The sequence below is a fragment of the Oncorhynchus keta genome, chromosome 10, assembly GCF_023373465.1.
Source record: "Oncorhynchus keta strain PuntledgeMale-10-30-2019 chromosome 10, Oket_V2, whole genome shotgun sequence".
NCBI classification, from domain to species: Eukaryota; Metazoa; Chordata; class Actinopteri; order Salmoniformes; family Salmonidae; genus Oncorhynchus; species Oncorhynchus keta.
This window is the reverse complement of record NC_068430.1, coordinates 10,861,339-10,877,688: the sequence shown is the minus strand read 5'-3', so window position 1 is coordinate 10,877,688 and position 16,350 is coordinate 10,861,339. Positions and strand designations below refer to the sequence as shown.

Sequence of the window (16,350 nt, the reverse complement as noted above, 5' to 3'; positions counted from 1 at the left end):
TGTACCTAGTGGAGGCTGCACCTAGTGGAGGCTGTGCCTAGTGTAGGCTGCACCTAGTGTAGGCTGTACCTAGTGGAGGCTGTACCTAGTGGAGGCTGTACCTCGTGGAGGCTGTACCTAGTGGAGGCTGTACCTAGTGTAGGCTGTAACTAGAGGAGGCTGTACCTAGTGTAGGCTGTAACTAGTGGAGGCTGTACCTAGTGCAGGCTGTATCTAGTGGAGGCTGTACCTCGTGGAGGCTGTACCTAGTGGAGGCTGTTCCTCGTGGAGGCTGTACCTAGTGGAGGCTGTACCTAGTGTAGGCTGTAACTACTGGAGGCTGTACCTAGTGTAGGCTGTAACTAGTGGAGGCTGTACCTAGTGTAGGCTGTACCTAGTGGAGGCTGTACCTAGTGTAGGCTATACGTAGTGTAGGCTGTATCTAGTGGAGGCTGTGCCTAGTTGAGGCTGTACCTAGTGGAGGCTGTTCCTAGTGTAGGCTGTATCTAATGTAGACTGTACCTAGTGTAGGCTGTACCTAGTGGAGACTGTACCTAGTGGAGGCTGTACCTAGTGGAGGCTGTAACTAGTGGAGGCTGTACCTAGTGGAGGCTGTACCTAGTGTAGGCTGTACCTAGTGGAGGCTGTACCTAGTTTAGGCTGTACCTAGTGGAGGCTGTAACTAGTGGAGGCTGTACCTCGTGGAGGCTGTACCTAGTGTAGGCTGTACGTAGTGTAGGCTGTATCTAGTGGAGGCTGTACCTCGTGGAGGCTGTACCTAGTGTAGGCTGTACGTAGTGTAGGCTGTATCTAGTGGAGGCTGTACCTAGTGGAGGCTGTACCTAGTGTAGGCTGTATCTAATGTAGGCTGTACCTAGTGGAGGCTGTACCTAGTGTAGGCTGTATCTAATGTACACTGTACCTAGTTTAGGCTGTAACTAGTGGAGGCTGTACCTAGTGTAGGCTGTATCTAGTGGAGGCTGTACCTCGTGTAGGCTGTACCTAGTGGAGGCTGTAACTAGTGTAGACTGTACCTAGTGTAGGCTGTACCTAGTGTAGGCTGTACCTAGTGTAGACTGTACCTAGTTTAGGCTGTAACTAGTGGAGGCTGTACCTAGTGTAGGCTGTATCTAGTGGAGGCTGTACCTCGTGTAGGCTGTACCTAGTGGAGGCTGTAACTAGTGGAGGCTGTACCTAGTGGAGGCTGTACCTAGTGTAGGCTGTACCTAGTGGAGACTGTACCTAGTGGAGGCTGTATCTAGTGGAGGCTGTACCTAGTGTAGGCTGTACCTAGTGTAGGCTGTACCTAGTGGAGGCTGTACCTAGTGGAGGCTGTACCTAGTGTAGGCTGTACCTAGTGGAGGCTGTACCTAGTGTAGGCTGTACCTAGTGGAGGCTGTACCTAGTGGAGGCTGTACCTAGTGGAGGCTGTACCTAGTGTAGGCTGTACCTAGTGGAGACTGTACCTAGTGGAGGCTGTACCTAGTGTAGGCTGTACCTAGTGTAGGCTGTACCTAGTGTAGGCTGTACCTAGTGGAAGCTGTGCCTAGTGGAGGCTGTACCTAGTGGAGGCTGTACCTAGTGGAGGCTGTACCTAGTGTAGGCTGTACCTAGTGTAGGCTGTACCTAGTGTAGGCTGTACCTAGTGGAGGCTGTACCTAGTGTAGGCTGTACCTAGTGGAAGCTGTGTCTAGTGGAAGCTGTACCTAGTGGAGGCTGTACCTAGTGTAGGCTGTACCTAGTGGAGGCTGCACCTAGTGGAGGCTGTACCTAGTGTAGGCTGTACCTAGTGGAAGCTGTGTCTAGTGGAGGCTGTACCTAGTGGAAGCTGTGCCTAGTGGAAGCTGTGCCTAGTGGAAGCTGTGCCTAGTGGAAGCTGTACCTAGGGGTGGCTGCACCTAGTGGAGGCTGTACCTAGTGGAGGCTGTACCTAGTGTAAGCTGTACCTAGTGGAAGCTGTGTCTAGTGGAAGCTGTACCTAGTGGAAGCTGTGCCTAGTGGAAGCTGTGCCTAGTGGAAGCTGTACCTAGTGGAGGCTGCACCTAGTGGAGGCTGTACCTAGTGTAGGCTGTACCTAGTGGAAGCTCTACCTAGTGGAGGCTGTACCTAGTGGAGGCTGCACCTGGTGGAGGCTGTACCTAGTGGAAGCTGTGCCTAGTGGAAGCTGTACCTAGTGGAGGCTGTACCTAGTGTAGGCTGTACCTAGTGTAGGCTGTATCTAATGTAGGCTGTACCTAGTGTAGGCTATACCTAGTGGAAGCTGTGGCTAGTGGAAGCTGTATCTAGTGGAGGCTGTGTCTAGTGGATGCTGTACCTAGTGGAGGCTGCACCTAGTGGAGGCTGTGCCTAGTGTAGGCTGCACCTAGTGGAGGCTGTACCTAGTGTAGGCTGTACCTAGTGGAAGCTGTGCCTAGTGTAGGCTGCACCTAGTGGAGGCTGTACCTAGTGTAGGCTGTACCTAGTGGAAGCTGTGCCTAGTGGAAGCTGTACCTAGTGGAAGCTGTGCCTAGTGGAAGCTGTGCCTAGTGGAAGCTGTGCCTAGTGGAAGCTGTACCTAGTGGAGGCTGCACCTAGTGGAGGCTGTGCCTAGTGTAGGCTGCACCTAGTGGAGGCTGTACCTAGTGTAGGCTGTACCTAGTGGCAGCTGTGCCTAGTGGAAGCTGTACCTAGTGGAAGCTGTGCCTAGTGGAAGCTGTGCCTAGTGGAAGCTGTGCCTAGTGGAGGCTGTACCTAGTGTAGGCTGCACCTAGTGGAAGCTGTACCTAGTGTAGGCTGCACCTAGTGGAGGCTGTACCTAGTGGAAGCTGTGCCTAGTGGAAGCTGTGCCTAGTGGAAGCTGCGCCTAGTGTAGGCTGCACCTAGTGGAAGCTGTACCTAGTGGAAGCTGTGCCTAGTGGAACCTAGTGGAAGCTGTGCCTAGAAGCTGTGGCTAGTGGAAGCTGTGGCTAGTGGCTGTGCCTAGTGGAAGCTGTGGCTAGTGGAGCTGTGCCTAGTGGAAGCTGTGCCTAGTGGAAGCTGTGCCTAGTGGAAGCTGTGCCTAGTGGAAGCTGTGGCTTGTGGAAGCTGTGCTTATTGGAAGCTGTGCCTAGTGGAAGCTGTGGCTAGTGGAAGCTGTGGCTAGTGGAAGCTGTGCCTAGTGGAAGCTGTGCCTAGTGGAAGCTGTGGCTAGTGGAAGCTGTGGCTAGTGGAAGCTGTGCCTAGTGGAAGCTGTGCCTAGTGGAAGCTGTGGCTAGTGGAAGCTGTGCCTAGTGGAAGCTGTGGCTAGTGGAAGCTGTGCCTAGTGGAAGCTGTGCCTAGTTGAAGCGTGCCTAGTGGAAGCTGTGGCTAGTGGAAGCTGTGCCTAGTGGAAGCTGTGCCTAGTGGAAGCTGTGCCTAGTGGAAGCTGTGCCTAGTGGAAGCTGTGGCTAGTGGAAGCTGTGCCTAGTGGAAGCTGTGCCTAGTTGAAGCTGTGCCTAGTGGAAGCTGTGCCTAGTGAAGCTGTGCCTAGTGGAGGCTGCACCTGGTGGAGGCTGTACCTAGTGGAAGCTGTGCCTAGTGGAAGCTGTACCTAGTGGAGGCTGTACCTAGTGTAGGCTGTACCTAGTGTAGGCTGTATCTAATGTAGGCTGTACCTAGTGTAGGCTATACCTAGTGGAAGCTGTGGCTAGTGGAAGCTGTATCTAGTGGAGGCTGTGTCTAGTGGATGCTGTACCTAGTGGAGGCTGCACCTAGTGGAAGCTCTACCTAGTGGAGGCTGTACCTAGTGGAGGCTGCACCTGGTGGAGGCTGTACCTAGTGTAGGCTGTACCTAGTGGAGACTGTACCTAGTGGAGGCTGTATCTAGTGGAGGCTGTACCTAGTGGAGGCTGTACCTAGTGGAGGCTGCACCTGGTGGAGGCTGTACCTAGTGGAGGCTGTATCTAGTGGAGGCTGTATCTAGTGGAGGCTGTGTCTAGTGGATGCTGTACCTAGTGGAGGCTGCACCTAGTGGAGGCTGTACCTAGTGGAGGCTGTACCTAGTGGAGGCTGCACCTGGTGGAGGCTGTACCTAGTGTAGGCTGTACCTAGTGGAGACTGTACCTAGTGGAGGCTGTATCTAGTGGAGGCTGTACCTAGTGTAGGCTGTATCTAATGTAGGCTGTACCTAGTGTAGGCTGTACCTAGTGGAAGCTGTGGCTAGTGGAGGCTGTATCTAGTGGAGGCTGTACCTAGTGGAGGCTGTATCTCATGTAGGCTGTACCTAGTGTAGGCTGTACCTAGTGTAGGCTGTATCTAGTGGAGGCTGTACCTAGTGTAGGCTGTACCTAGTGGAAGCTGTATCTAGTGGAGGCTGTACCTAGTGGAGGCTGTGTCTAGTGGATGCTGTACCTAGTGGAGGCTGTACCTAGTGGAGGCTGTACCTAGTGGAGGCTGTACCTAGTGTAGGCTGTACCTAGTGTAGGCTGTATCTAGTGGAGGCTGTACCTAGTGTAGGCTGTACCTAGTGGAAGCTGTGCCTAGTGGAAGCTGTACCTAGTGGAGGCTGTACCTAGTGTAGGCTGTACCTAGTGGAGGCTGCACCTAGTGGAGGCTGTGCCTAGTGTAGGCTGCACCTAGTGGAGGCTGTACCTAGTGTAGGCTGTACCTAGTGGAAGCTGTGCCTAGTGGAAGCTGTACCTAGTGGAGGCTGTACCTAGTGTAGGCTGTACCTAGTGGAAGCTGTGTCTAGTGGAAGCTGTACCTAGTGGAAGCTGTGCCTAGTGGAAGCTGTGCCTAGTGGAAGCTGTACCTAGTGGAGGCTGCACCTAGTGGAGGCTGTACCTAGTGTAGGCTGTACCTAGTGTAAGCTGTACCTAGTGGAGGCTGCACCTAGTGGAAGCTGTGCCTAGTGGAAGCTGTGCCTAGTGGAAGCTGTGCCTAGTGGAAGCTGTACCTAGTGGAGGCTGCACCTAGTGGAGGCTGTACCTAGTGTAGGCTGTACCTAGTGGAAGCTCTACCTAGTGGAGGCTGTACCTAGTGGAGGCTGCACCTGGTGGAGGCTGTACCTAGTGGAAGCTGTGCCTAGTGGAAGCTGTGCCTAGTGGAAGCTGTGCCTAGTGGAAGCTGTACCTAGGGGAGGCTGCACCTAGTGGAGGCTGTACCTAGTGGAGGCTGTACCTAGTGTAAGCTGTACCTAGTGGAGGCTGCACCTAGTGGAAGCTGTGCCTAGTGGAAGCTGTGCCTAGTGGAAGCTGTGCCTAGTGGAAGCTGTACCTAGTGGAGGCTGCACCTAGTGGAGGCTGTACCTAGTGTAGGCTGTACCTAGTGGAAGCTCTACCTAGTGGAGGCTGTACCTAGTGGAGGCTGCACCTGGTGGAGACTGTACCTAGTGGAAGCTGTGCCTAGTGGAAGCTGTACCTAGTGGAGGCTGTACCTAGTGTAGGCTGTACCTAGTGTAGGCTGTATCTAATGTAGGCTGTACCTAGTGTAGGCTATACCTAGTGGAAGCTGTGGCTAGTGGAAGCTGTATCTAGTGGAGGCTGTGTCTAGTGGATGCTGTACCTAGTGGAGGCTGCACCTAGTGGAGGCTGTGCCTAGTGTAGGCTGCACCTAGTGGAGGCTGTACCTAGTGTAGGCTGTACCTAGTGGAAGCTGTGCCTAGTGTAGGCTGCACCTAGTGGAGGCTGTACCTAGTGTAGGCTGTACCTAGTGGAAGCTGTGCCTAGTGGAAGCTGTACCTAGTGGAAGCTGTGCCTAGTGGAAGCTGTGCCTAGTGGAAGCTGTGCCTAGTGGAAGCTGTACCTAGTGGAGGCTGCACCTAGTGGAGGCTGTGCCTAGTGTAGGCTGCACCTAGTGGAGGCTGTACCTAGTGTAGGCTGTACCTAGTGGCAGCTGTGCCTAGTGGAAGCTGTACCTAGTGGAAGCTGTGCCTAGTGGAAGCTGTGCCTAGTGGAAGCTGTGCCTAGTGGAAGCTGTACCTAGTGTAGGCTGCACCTAGTGGAAGCTGTACCTAGTGTAGGCTGCACCTAGTGGAAGCTGTGCCTAGTGGAAGCTGCGCCTAGTGTAGGCTGCACCTAGTGGAAGCTGTACCTAGTGGAAGCTGTGCCTAGTGGAAGCTGTGCCTAGTGGAAGCTGTGCCTAGTGGAACCTGTGGCTAGTGGAAGCTGTGCCTAGTGGAAGCTGTGCCTAGTGGAAGCTGTGCCTAGTGGAAGCTGTGGCTAGTGGAAGCTGTGGCTAGTGGAAGCTGTGCCTAGTGGAAGCTGTGCCTAGTGGAAGCTGTGCCTAGTGGAAGCTGTGCCTAGTGGAAGCTGTGCCTAGTGGAAGCTGTGCCTAGTGGAAGCTGTGCCTAGTGGAAGCTGTGGCTTGTGGAAGCAGCCTATTGGAAGCTGTGCCTAGTGGAAGCTGTGGCTAGTGGAAGCTGTGGCTAGTGGAAGCTGTGCCTAGTGGAAGCTGTGCCTAGTGGAAGCTGTGGCTAGTGGAAGCTGTGGCTAGTGGAAGCTGTGCCTAGTGGAAGCTGTGCCTAGTGGAAGCTGTGGCTAGTGGAAGCTGTGCCTAGTGGAAGCTGTGGCTAGTGGAAGCTGTGCCTAGTGGAAGCTGTGCCTAGTTGAAGCTGTGCCTAGTGGAAGCTGTGGCTAGTGGAAGCTGTGCCTAGTGGAAGCTGTGCCTAGTGGAAGCTGTGCCTAGTGGAAGCTGTGCCTAGTGGAAGCTGTGCCTAGTGGAAGCTGTGCCTAGTGGAAGCTGTGCCTAGTTGAAGCTGTGCCTAGTGGAAGCTGTGCCTAGTTGAAGCTGTGCCTAGTGGAGGCTGCACCTGGTGGAGGCTGTACCTAGTGGAAGCTGTGCCTAGTGGAAGCTGTACCTAGTGGAGGCTGTACCTAGTGGAGGCTGTACCTAGTGTAGGCTGTACCTAGTGTAGGCTGTATCTAATGTAGGCTGTACCTAGTGTAGGCTATACCTAGTGGAAGCTGTGGCTAGTGGAAGCTGTGGCTAGTGGAAGCTGTGCCTAGTGGAAGCTGTGCCTAGTGGAAGCTGTGGCTAGTGGAAGCTGTGCCTAGTGGAAGCTGTGGCTAGTGGAAGCTGTACCTAGGGAGGCTGCACCTAGTGGAGGCTGTACCTATTGGAGGCTGTACCTAGTGTAAGCTGTACCTAGTGGAGGCTGCACCTAGTGGAAGCTGTGCCTAGTGGAAGCTGTGCCTAGTGGAAGCTGTGCCTAGTGGAAGCTGTACCTAGTGGAGGCTGCACCTAGTGGAGGCTGTACCTAGTGTAGGCTGTACCTAGTGGAAGCTCTACCTAGTGGAGGCTGTACCTAGTGGAGGCTGCACCTGGTGGAGGCTGTACCTAGTGGAAGCTGTGCCTAGTGGAAGCTGTACCTAGTGGAGGCTGTACCTAGTGTAGGCTGTACCTAGTGTAGGCTGTATCTAATGTAGGCTGTACCTAGTGTAGGCTATACCTAGTGGAAGCTGTGGCTAGTGGAAGCTGTATCTAGTGGAGGCTGTGTCTAGTGGATGCTGTACCTAGTGGAGGCTGCACCTAGTGGAGGCTGTGCCTAGTGTAGGCTGCACCTAGTGGAGGCTGTACCTAGTGTAGGCTGTACCTAGTGGAAGCTGTGCCTAGTGTAGGCTGCACCTAGTGGAGGCTGTACCTAGTGTAGGCTGTACCTAGTGGAAGCTGTGCCTAGTGGAAGCTGTACCTAGTGGAAGCTGTGCCTAGTGAAAGCTGTGCCTAGTGGAAGCTGTGCCTAGTGGAAGCTGTACCTAGTGGAGGCTGCACCTAGTGGAGGCTGTGCCTAGTGTAGGCTGCACCTAGTGGAGGCTGTACCTAGTGTAGGCTGTACCTAGTGGCAGCTGTGCCTAGTGGAAGCTGTACCTAGTGGAAGCTGTGCCTAGTGGAAGCTGTGCCTAGTGGAAGCTGTGCCTAGTGGAAGCTGTACCTAGTGTAGGCTGCACCTAGTGGAAGCTGTACCTAGTGTAGGCTGCACCTAGTGGAAGCTGTACCTAGTGGAAGCTGTGCCTAGTGGAAGCTGTGCCTAGTGGAAGCTGCGCCTAGTGTAGGCTGCACCTAGTGGAAGCTGTACCTAGTGGAAGCTGTGCCTAGTGGAAGCTGTGCCTAGTGGAAGCTGTGCCTAGTGGAAGCTGTGGCTAGTGGAAGCTGTGCCTAGTGGAAGCTGTGCCTAGTGGAAGCTGTGCCTAGTGGAAGCTGTGCCTAGTGGAAGCTGTGCCTAGTGGAAGCTGTGCCTAGTGGAAGCTGTGCCTAGTGGAAGCTGTGGCTAGTGGAAGCTGTGCCTAGTGGAAGCTGTGGCTAGTGGAAGCTGTGCCTAGTGGAAGCTGTGCCTAGTGGAAGCTGTGCCTAGTGGAAGCTGTACCTAGGGGAGGCTGCACCTAGTGGAGGCTGTACCTAGTGGAGGCTGTACCTAGTGTAAGCTGTACCTAGTGGAGGCTGCACCTAGTGGAAGCTGTGCCTAGTGGAAGCTGTGCCTAGTGGAAGCTGTGCCTAGTGGAAGCTGTACCTAGTGGAGGCTGCACCTAGTGGAGGCTGTACCTAGTGTAGGCTGTACCTAGTGGAAGCTCTACCTAGTGGAGGCTGTACCTAGTGGAGGCTGCACCTGGTGGAGGCTGTACCTAGTGGAAGCTGTGCCTAGTGGAAGCTGTGCCTAGTGGAAGCTGTGCCTAGTGGAAGCTGTACCTAGGGAGGCTGCACCTAGTGGAGGCTGTACCTAGTGGAGGCTGTACCTAGTGTAAGCTGTACCTAGTGGAGGCTGCACCTAGTGGAAGCTGTGCCTAGTGGAAGCTGTGCCTAGTGGAAGCTGTGCCTAGTGGAAGCTGTACCTAGTGGAGGCTGCACCTAGTGGAGGCTGTACCTAGTGTAGGCTGTACCTAGTGGAAGCTCTACCTAGTGGAGGCTGTACCTAGTGGAGGCTGCACCTGGTGGAGACTGTACCTAGTGGAAGCTGTGCCTAGTGGAAGCTGTACCTAGTGGAGGCTGTACCTAGTGTAGGCTGTACCTAGTGTAGGCTGTATCTAATGTAGGCTGTACCTAGTGTAGGCTATACCTAGTGGAAGCTGTGGCTAGTGGAAGCTGTATCTAGTGGAGGCTGTGTCTAGTGGATGCTGTACCTAGTGGAGGCTGCACCTAGTGGAGGCTGTGCCTAGTGTAGGCTGCACCTAGTGGAGGCTGTACCTAGTGTAGGCTGTACCTAGTGGAAGCTGTGCCTAGTGTAGGCTGCACCTAGTGGAGGCTGTACCTAGTGTAGGCTGTACCTAGTGGAAGCTGTGCCTAGTGGAAGCTGTACCTAGTGGAAGCTGTGCCTAGTGGAAGCTGTGCCTAGTGGAAGCTGTGCCTAGTGGAAGCTGTACCTAGTGGAGGCTGCACCTAGTGGAGGCTGTGCCTAGTGTAGGCTGCACCTAGTGGAGGCTGTACCTAGTGTAGGCTGTACCTAGTGGCAGCTGTGCCTAGTGGAAGCTGTACCTAGTGGAAGCTGTGCCTAGTGGAAGCTGTGCCTAGTGGAAGCTGTGCCTAGTGGAAGCTGTACCTAGTGTAGGCTGCACCTAGTGGAAGCTGTACCTAGTGTAGGCTGCACCTAGTGGAAGCTGTGCCTAGTGGAAGCTGCGCCTAGTGTAGGCTGCACCTAGTGGAAGCTGTACCTAGTGGAAGCTGTGCCTAGTGGAAGCTGTGCCTAGTGGAAGCTGTGCCTGTGGAACCTGTGGCTAGTGGAAGCTGTGCCTAGTGGAAGCTGTGCCTAGTGGAAGCTGTGCCTAGTGGAAGCTGTGCCTAGTGGAAGCTGTGGCTAGTGGAAGCTGTGCCTAGTGGAAGCTGTGGCTAGTGGAAGCTGTGCCTAGTGGAAGCTGTGCCTAGTGGAAGCTGTGCCTAGTGGAAGCTGTGCCTAGTGGAAGCTGTGCCTAGTGGAAGCTGTGGCTTGTGGAAGCTGTGCCTAGTGGAAGCTGTGCCTAGTGGAAGCTGTGGCTAGTGGAAGCTGTGGCTAGTGGAAGCTGTGCCTAGTGGAAGCTGTGCCTAGTGGAAGCTGTGGCTAGTGGAAGCTGTGGCTAGTGGAAGCTGTGCCTAGTGGAAGCTGTGCCTAGTGGAAGCTGTGGCTAGTGGAAGCTGTGCCTAGTGGAAGCTGTGGCTAGTGGAAGCTGTGCCTAGTGGAAGCTGTGCCTAGTTGAAGCTGTGCCTAGTGGAAGCTGTGGCTAGTGGAAGCTGTGCCTAGTGGAAGCTGTGCCTAGTGGAAGCTGTGCCTAGTGGAAGCTGTGCCTAGTGGAAGCTGTGCCTAGTGGAAGCTGTGCCTAGTTGAAGCTGTGCCTAGTGGAAGCTGTGCTAGTTGAAGCTGTGCCTAGTGGAGGCTGCACCTGGTGGAGGCTGTACCTAGTGGAAGCTGTGCCTAGTGGAAGCTGTACCTAGTGGAGGCTGTACCTAGTGGAGGCTGTACCTAGTGTAGGCTGTACCTAGTGTAGGCTGTATCTAATGTAGGCTGTACCTAGTGTAGGCTATACCTAGTGAAGCTGTGGCTAGTGGAAGCTGTGGCTAGTGGAAGCTGTGCCTAGTGGAAGCTGTGCCTAGTGGAAGCTGTGGCTAGTGGAAGCTGTGCCTAGTGGAAGCTGTGGCTAGTGGAAGCTGTACCTAGGGAGGCTGCACCTAGTGGAGGCTGTACCTATTGGAGGCTGTACCTAGTGTAAGCTGTACCTAGTGGAGGCTGCACCTAGTGGAAGCTGTGCCTAGTGGAAGCTGTGCCTAGTGGAAGCTGTGCCTAGTGGAAGCTGTACCTAGTGGAGGCTGCACCTAGTGGAGGCTGTACCTAGTGTAGGCTGTACCTAGTGGAAGCTCTACCTAGTGGAGGCTGTACCTAGTGGAGGCTGCACCTGGTGGAGGCTGTACCTAGTGGAAGCTGTGCCTAGTGGAAGCTGTACCTAGTGGAGGCTGTACCTAGTGTAGGCTGTACCTAGTGTAGGCTGTATCTAATGTAGGCTGTACCTAGTGTAGGCTATACCTAGTGGAAGCTGTGGCTAGTGGAAGCTGTATCTAGTGGAGGCTGTGTCTAGTGGATGCTGTACCTAGTGGAGGCTGCACCTAGTGGAGGCTGTGCCTAGTGTAGGCTGCACCTAGTGGAGGCTGTACCTAGTGTAGGCTGTACCTAGTGGAAGCTGTGCCTAGTGTAGGCTGCACCTAGTGGAGGCTGTACCTAGTGTAGGCTGTACCTAGTGGAAGCTGTGCCTAGTGGAAGCTGTACCTAGTGGAAGCTGTGCCTAGTGGAAGCTGTGCCTAGTGGAAGCTGTGCCTAGTGGAAGCTGTACCTAGTGGAGGCTGCACCTAGTGGAGGCTGTGCCTAGTGTAGGCTGCACCTAGTGGAGGCTGTACCTAGTGTAGGCTGTACCTAGTGGAAGCTGTGCCTAGTGGAAGCTGTACCTAGTGGAAGCTGTGCCTAGTGGAAGCTGTGCCTAGTGGAAGCTGTGCCTAGTGGAAGCTGTACCTAGTGTAGGCTGCACCTAGTGGAAGCTGTACCTAGTGTAGGCTGCACCTAGTGGAAGCTGTACCTAGTGGAAGCTGTGCCTAGTGGAAGCTGTGCCTAGTGGAAGCTGCGCCTAGTGTAGGCTGCACCTAGTGGAAGCTGTACCTAGTGGAAGCTGTGCCTAGTGGAAGCTGTGCCTAGTGGAAGCTGTGCCTAGTGGAAGCTGTGGCTAGTGGAAGCTGTGCCTAGTGGAAGCTGTGCCTAGTGGAAGCTGTGCCTAGTGGAAGCTGTGGCTAGTGGAAGCTGTGGCTAGTGGAAGCTGTGCCTAGTGGAAGCTGTGGCTAGTGGAAGCTGTGCCTAGTGGAAGCTGTGCCTAGTGGAAGCTGTGCCTAGTGGAAGCTGTGCCTAGTGGAAGCTGTGCCTAGTGGAAGCTGTGCCTAGTGGAAGCTGTGGCTAGTGGAAGCTGTGCCTAGTGGAAGCTGTGCCTAGTGGAAGCTGTGGCTAGTGGAAGCTGTGGCTAGTGGAAGCTGTGCCTAGTGGAAGCTGTGCCTAGTGGAAGCTGTGGCTAGTGGAAGCTGTGGCTAGTGGAAGCTGTGCCTAGTGGAAGCTGTGACTAGTGGAAGCTGTGGCTAGTGGAAGCTGTGCCTAGTGGAAGCTGTGGCTAGTGGAAGCTGTGCCTAGTGGAAGCTGTGCCTAGCTGAAGCTGTGCCTAGTGGAAGCTGTGGCTAGTGGAAGCTGTGCCTAGTGGAAGCTGTGCCTAGTGGAAGCTGTGCCTAGTGGAAGCTGTGCCTAGTGGAAGCTGTGCCTAGTTGAAGCTGTGCCTAGTGGAAGCTGTGCCTAGTGGAAGCTGTGCCTAGTGGAAGCTGTGCCTAGTGGAAGCTGTGGCTAGTGGAAGCTGTGCCTAGTGGAAGCTGTGCCTAGTGGAAGCTGTGCCTAGTGGAAGCTGTGCCTAGTGGAAGCTGTGCCTAGTGGAAGCTGTGCCTAGTGGAAGCTGTGCCTAGTGGAAGCTGTGCCTAGTGGAAGCTGTGCCTAGTGGAAGCTGTGCCTAGTGCAGGAAATGTTCTGCTCTGCATTTTTTTTAAACGTTCAAACGGCTCTCCTGGGAAGTCGAGACTTGCGACATACGCCTAGTTTCCTGAATTGGTTCACATTTGATTTGTAGAATAAAGACTTCCTACCACAGCTTCAAAGACTGTCAGAGATGTAGAGAGATTTAGGATTTTCCTCATCCTGCTGCCTCCCTGCTGCCTGCCTCCCTGCTGTCTGCCTGCCTGCTGCCTGATGGCTGCCTGCTTGCCTGCTTGCCTGCCTGCCTGCCTGCCTGCCTGCTTGCCTGATTGCTGCCTGTCTGCCTGCCTGCTTGCCTGCCTGCCTGACTGCCTGCCTGCTTGCCTGCCTGCCTGCCTGCCTGTCTGCTTGCCTGCCTGCCTGCTTGCCTGCCTGCTTGCCTGCCTGCCTGCCTGCCTGCTTGCTGCCTGATTGCTGCCTGCCTGCCTGCTTGCCTGCCTGCCTGCCTGCCTGCTTGCCTGATTGCTGCCTGCCTGCCTGCCTGCCTGCCTGCCTGTCTGCTTGCCTGCCTGCCTGCTTGCCTGCCTGCTTGCCTGCCTGCCTGCCTGCCTGCCTGCTTGCCTGCCTGCCTGCCTGCCTGCCTGTCTGCCTGTCTGTCTGTCTGCCTGCCTGCCTGTCTGCCTGCTTGCCTGCCTGCTTGCCTGCCTGCCTGCTTGCCTGCCTGCTTGCATGTCTGCCTGCCTGCTTGCCTGCCTGCCTGCTTGCCTGCCTGCCTGCCTGCCTGCCTGCCTTGCCTGCCTGCCTGCCTGTCTGCCTGCTTGCCTGCCTGCCTGCCTGCCTGCCTGCCTGCCTGCTTGCCTGCCTGCTTGCCTGCTTGCCTGCCTGCCTGCCTGCCTGCTTGCCTGCCTGCCTGCCTGCTTGCCTGCCTGCCTGCCTGCCTGCCTGCCTGCCTGCCTGTCTGCCTGCTTGCCTGCCTGCCTGCCTGCCTGCCTGCTTGCCTGCCTGCTTGCCTGCCTGCTTGCCTGCCTGCCTGCCTGCTTGCCTGCCTGCCTGCCTGCTTGCCTGCTTGCCTGCCTGCCTGCCTGCCTGCCTGCCTGCCTGCTTGCCTGCCTGCCTGCCCTGCCTGCCTGCCTGCCTGCCTGCCTGCCTGCCTGCCTGCCTGCCTGCCTGCCTGCCTGCCTGCTTGCCTGCTTGCCTGCTTGCCTGCCTGCCTGTCTAACTTAATTTATGTGATGAAGAAAGCTTCTGACATTTGGTCATAAGCAGCACCAAGGGTCCTCAGCCTCAGATAGCTCGGGGACTTATTCGGCTCGCTCAGTGCCTAAGAGAACATTTGACTGCTGACCTTAGAATGGAAATATAACGTCTTGGTTGAAAATCTATGTTATGGCTTACTTTCTAAACTTAATCCAAAATGCTAAAATATATAAATATACAAAGTACCAGTCAACAGTTGGAACACGCCTGCTCAGACATCAAAGTGTTAAACAAATAAAAATATATTAGCCAATATAAGTAGCCACCCTTTTCCTTGATGACAGCTTTGCACACTCTTGGCATTCTCTCAACCAGCGTCACGAGGCAGTCACCTGGGATGCATTTCAATTAACAGGTGTGCCTTGTTCAAAGTTAATTTGTGGAATTTCTTTCCTTCTTAATGTGTTTGAGCCAATCAGTTGTGTTGTGACAAGGTATGGGAGGTATACAGAAGATATCCCTATTTGTTAAAAGACCGAGTTCATATTATGGCAAGAACAGCTCAAATGAAGGTCAGTCAATGCAGAAAATGTCAAGAACTTTGAACGTTTCTTCAAGTGCAGTTGCAAAAACCATCAAGCACTATGATGAAACTGGCTCTCATGAGAGCCGCCACAGGAATGGAAGACCCAGAGATACCTCTGTTGCAGAGGATAAGTTGATTAGAGTTTCCAGCCTCAGAAATTGCACCCCAAATAAATGCTTCACAGAGTTCAAGTAACAGACACATCTCAACCTCAACAGTTCAGAGGAGACTATGTGAATCAGGCCTTCGTGGTCGAATTGCTGCAAAGAAACCACTACTAAAGGACACCAATAAGAAGAAGAGACTTGCCTGGGCCAAGAAACATGAGCAATGGACATTAGACTGGTGGAAATCTGTCCTTTAGTCTGATGAGTCCAAATGTGTGATTTTAGGTTCCAACCTTCTTGTCTTTGTGAGATGTAGAGTAGGTGAATGGATGATCTCTGCATGTGTGGTTCCCACCGTGAAGCATGGAGGAGGAGGTGTGATGGCGCTTTACTGGTGACACTGTCAGTGATTTATTTAGAATTCAAGGCACACTTAACCAGCATGGCTACCACAACATTCTGCAGTGATACACCATCTCATCTGGTTTGGGCGAATCATTTGTTTTTCAACAGGAGAATGATCCAAAACACACCTCCAGGCTGGGTAAGGGCTATTTGACCAAGAAGGAAATTGATGGAGTGCTGCATCAGATGACCTGGCCTCCACAATCACCCAACCTCAACCCAATTGAGAGGGGTTCGGGTGAGTTGGACCGCAAAGTGAAGGAAAAGCAGCCAACAAGTGCTCAGCATATGTGGGAACTCCTTCCAGACTGTCGGAAAAGCATTCCAGGTGAAGCTGATTGAGAGAATGCCAAGACGGTGCAAAGCTGTCTTCCGCCCAAGTCGGCTCCTCTCCTTGTTCGGGCGGCATTCGGCGGGTCGCTCCTGTATTGTTACGGAACAACATTATCCAACTTTTACACGTAGATTGATCATGATGAACACGATTCGGTGGTCAACGTCACCGGCTTTATAGCCATGGCCGCTCCATTTTCCATGTATCCATTTGTTTTGTCTCTGCTCTCCTGCACCCGACTTCGCTACCAGTACGCACACACCTGACAGTCATCAAGGCAAAAATATATTTTGATTTGTTTAACACCTTTTTGGTTACTACATGACTCCATATGTGCTACTTCATAGTTTTGATGCCTTCACAATTATTCTACAATGTACAAAATGGTACAAATAAAGAAAAACCCTTGAATGAGTAGGTGTGTCCAAACTTTTGACTATATTGGTCCAATGAGATTATGCATATGTGTAACAAAATATAATATGCACAATAAGATACAATGAGTTCATGTATGGCATTTAGGTTTGCATGCAGGTGTGTGTGTGTGTGTGTGTGTGTGTGTGTGTGTGTGTGTGTGTGTGTGTGTGTGTGTGTGTGTGTGTGTGTGTGTGTGTGTGTGTGTGTGTGTGTGTGTGTGTGTGTGTGTGTGTGTGTGTGTGTGTGTGTGTGTGTGTTGTTTACTCTCTGTTTGACCAGGGGGTGTAAGACACTGGAGTGGACGTCTGTTAATTGGTTCACTCATCAGTGGACAGCTCTCTGTGTGTCATGAGAGAAGGGGGCTTATTAATGGGATGGATGAGCACAGATGGAGCCGGCAGGGTGGAGTCGGCAGGAAGGAGCTGGCAGGGTGGTGCCAGCAGGAAGGAGCTGGCAGGGTGGAGCAGGCAGGAAGGAGCTGGCAGGGTGGTGCCAGCAGGAAGGAGCTGGCAGGGTGGTACCAGCAGGAAGGAGCTGGCAGGGTGGTGCCAGCAGGTTGGAGCTGCCAGGGTGGAGCCAGCAGGTTGGAGCTGCCAGGGTGGAGCCAGCAGGTTGGAGCTGACAGGGTGGAGCTGCCAGGGTGGAGCCAGCAGGAAGGAGCTGGCAGGGTGGAGCCAGCAGGTTGGAGCTGCCAGGGTGGAGCCAGCAGGTTGGAGCTGCCAGGGTGGAGCTGCCAGGGTGGAGCCAGCAGGTTGGAGCTGACTGGGTGGAGCTGCCAGGGTGGAGCCAGCAGGTTGGAGCTGCCAGGGTGGAGCCAGAAGGTTGGAGCTGACAGGGTGGAGCTGCCAGGGTGGAGCCAGCAGGGTGGAGCTGCCAGGTTGGAGCCAGCAGGGTGGAGCTGCCAGGGTGGAGCCAGCAGGGTGGAGCTGCCAGGGTGGAGCCA

The 16,350-nt window shown here is 54.1% G+C and overlaps 1 protein-coding gene across 1 annotated transcript in view; it reads left to right on the top strand.

Moving 5' to 3' along the window:
• Positions 1-16,350, top strand: part of LOC127932611 (copine-8-like) — a 472,696-nt gene that overhangs the window by 342,482 nt on the left and 113,864 nt on the right. The window lies entirely within an intron of this gene.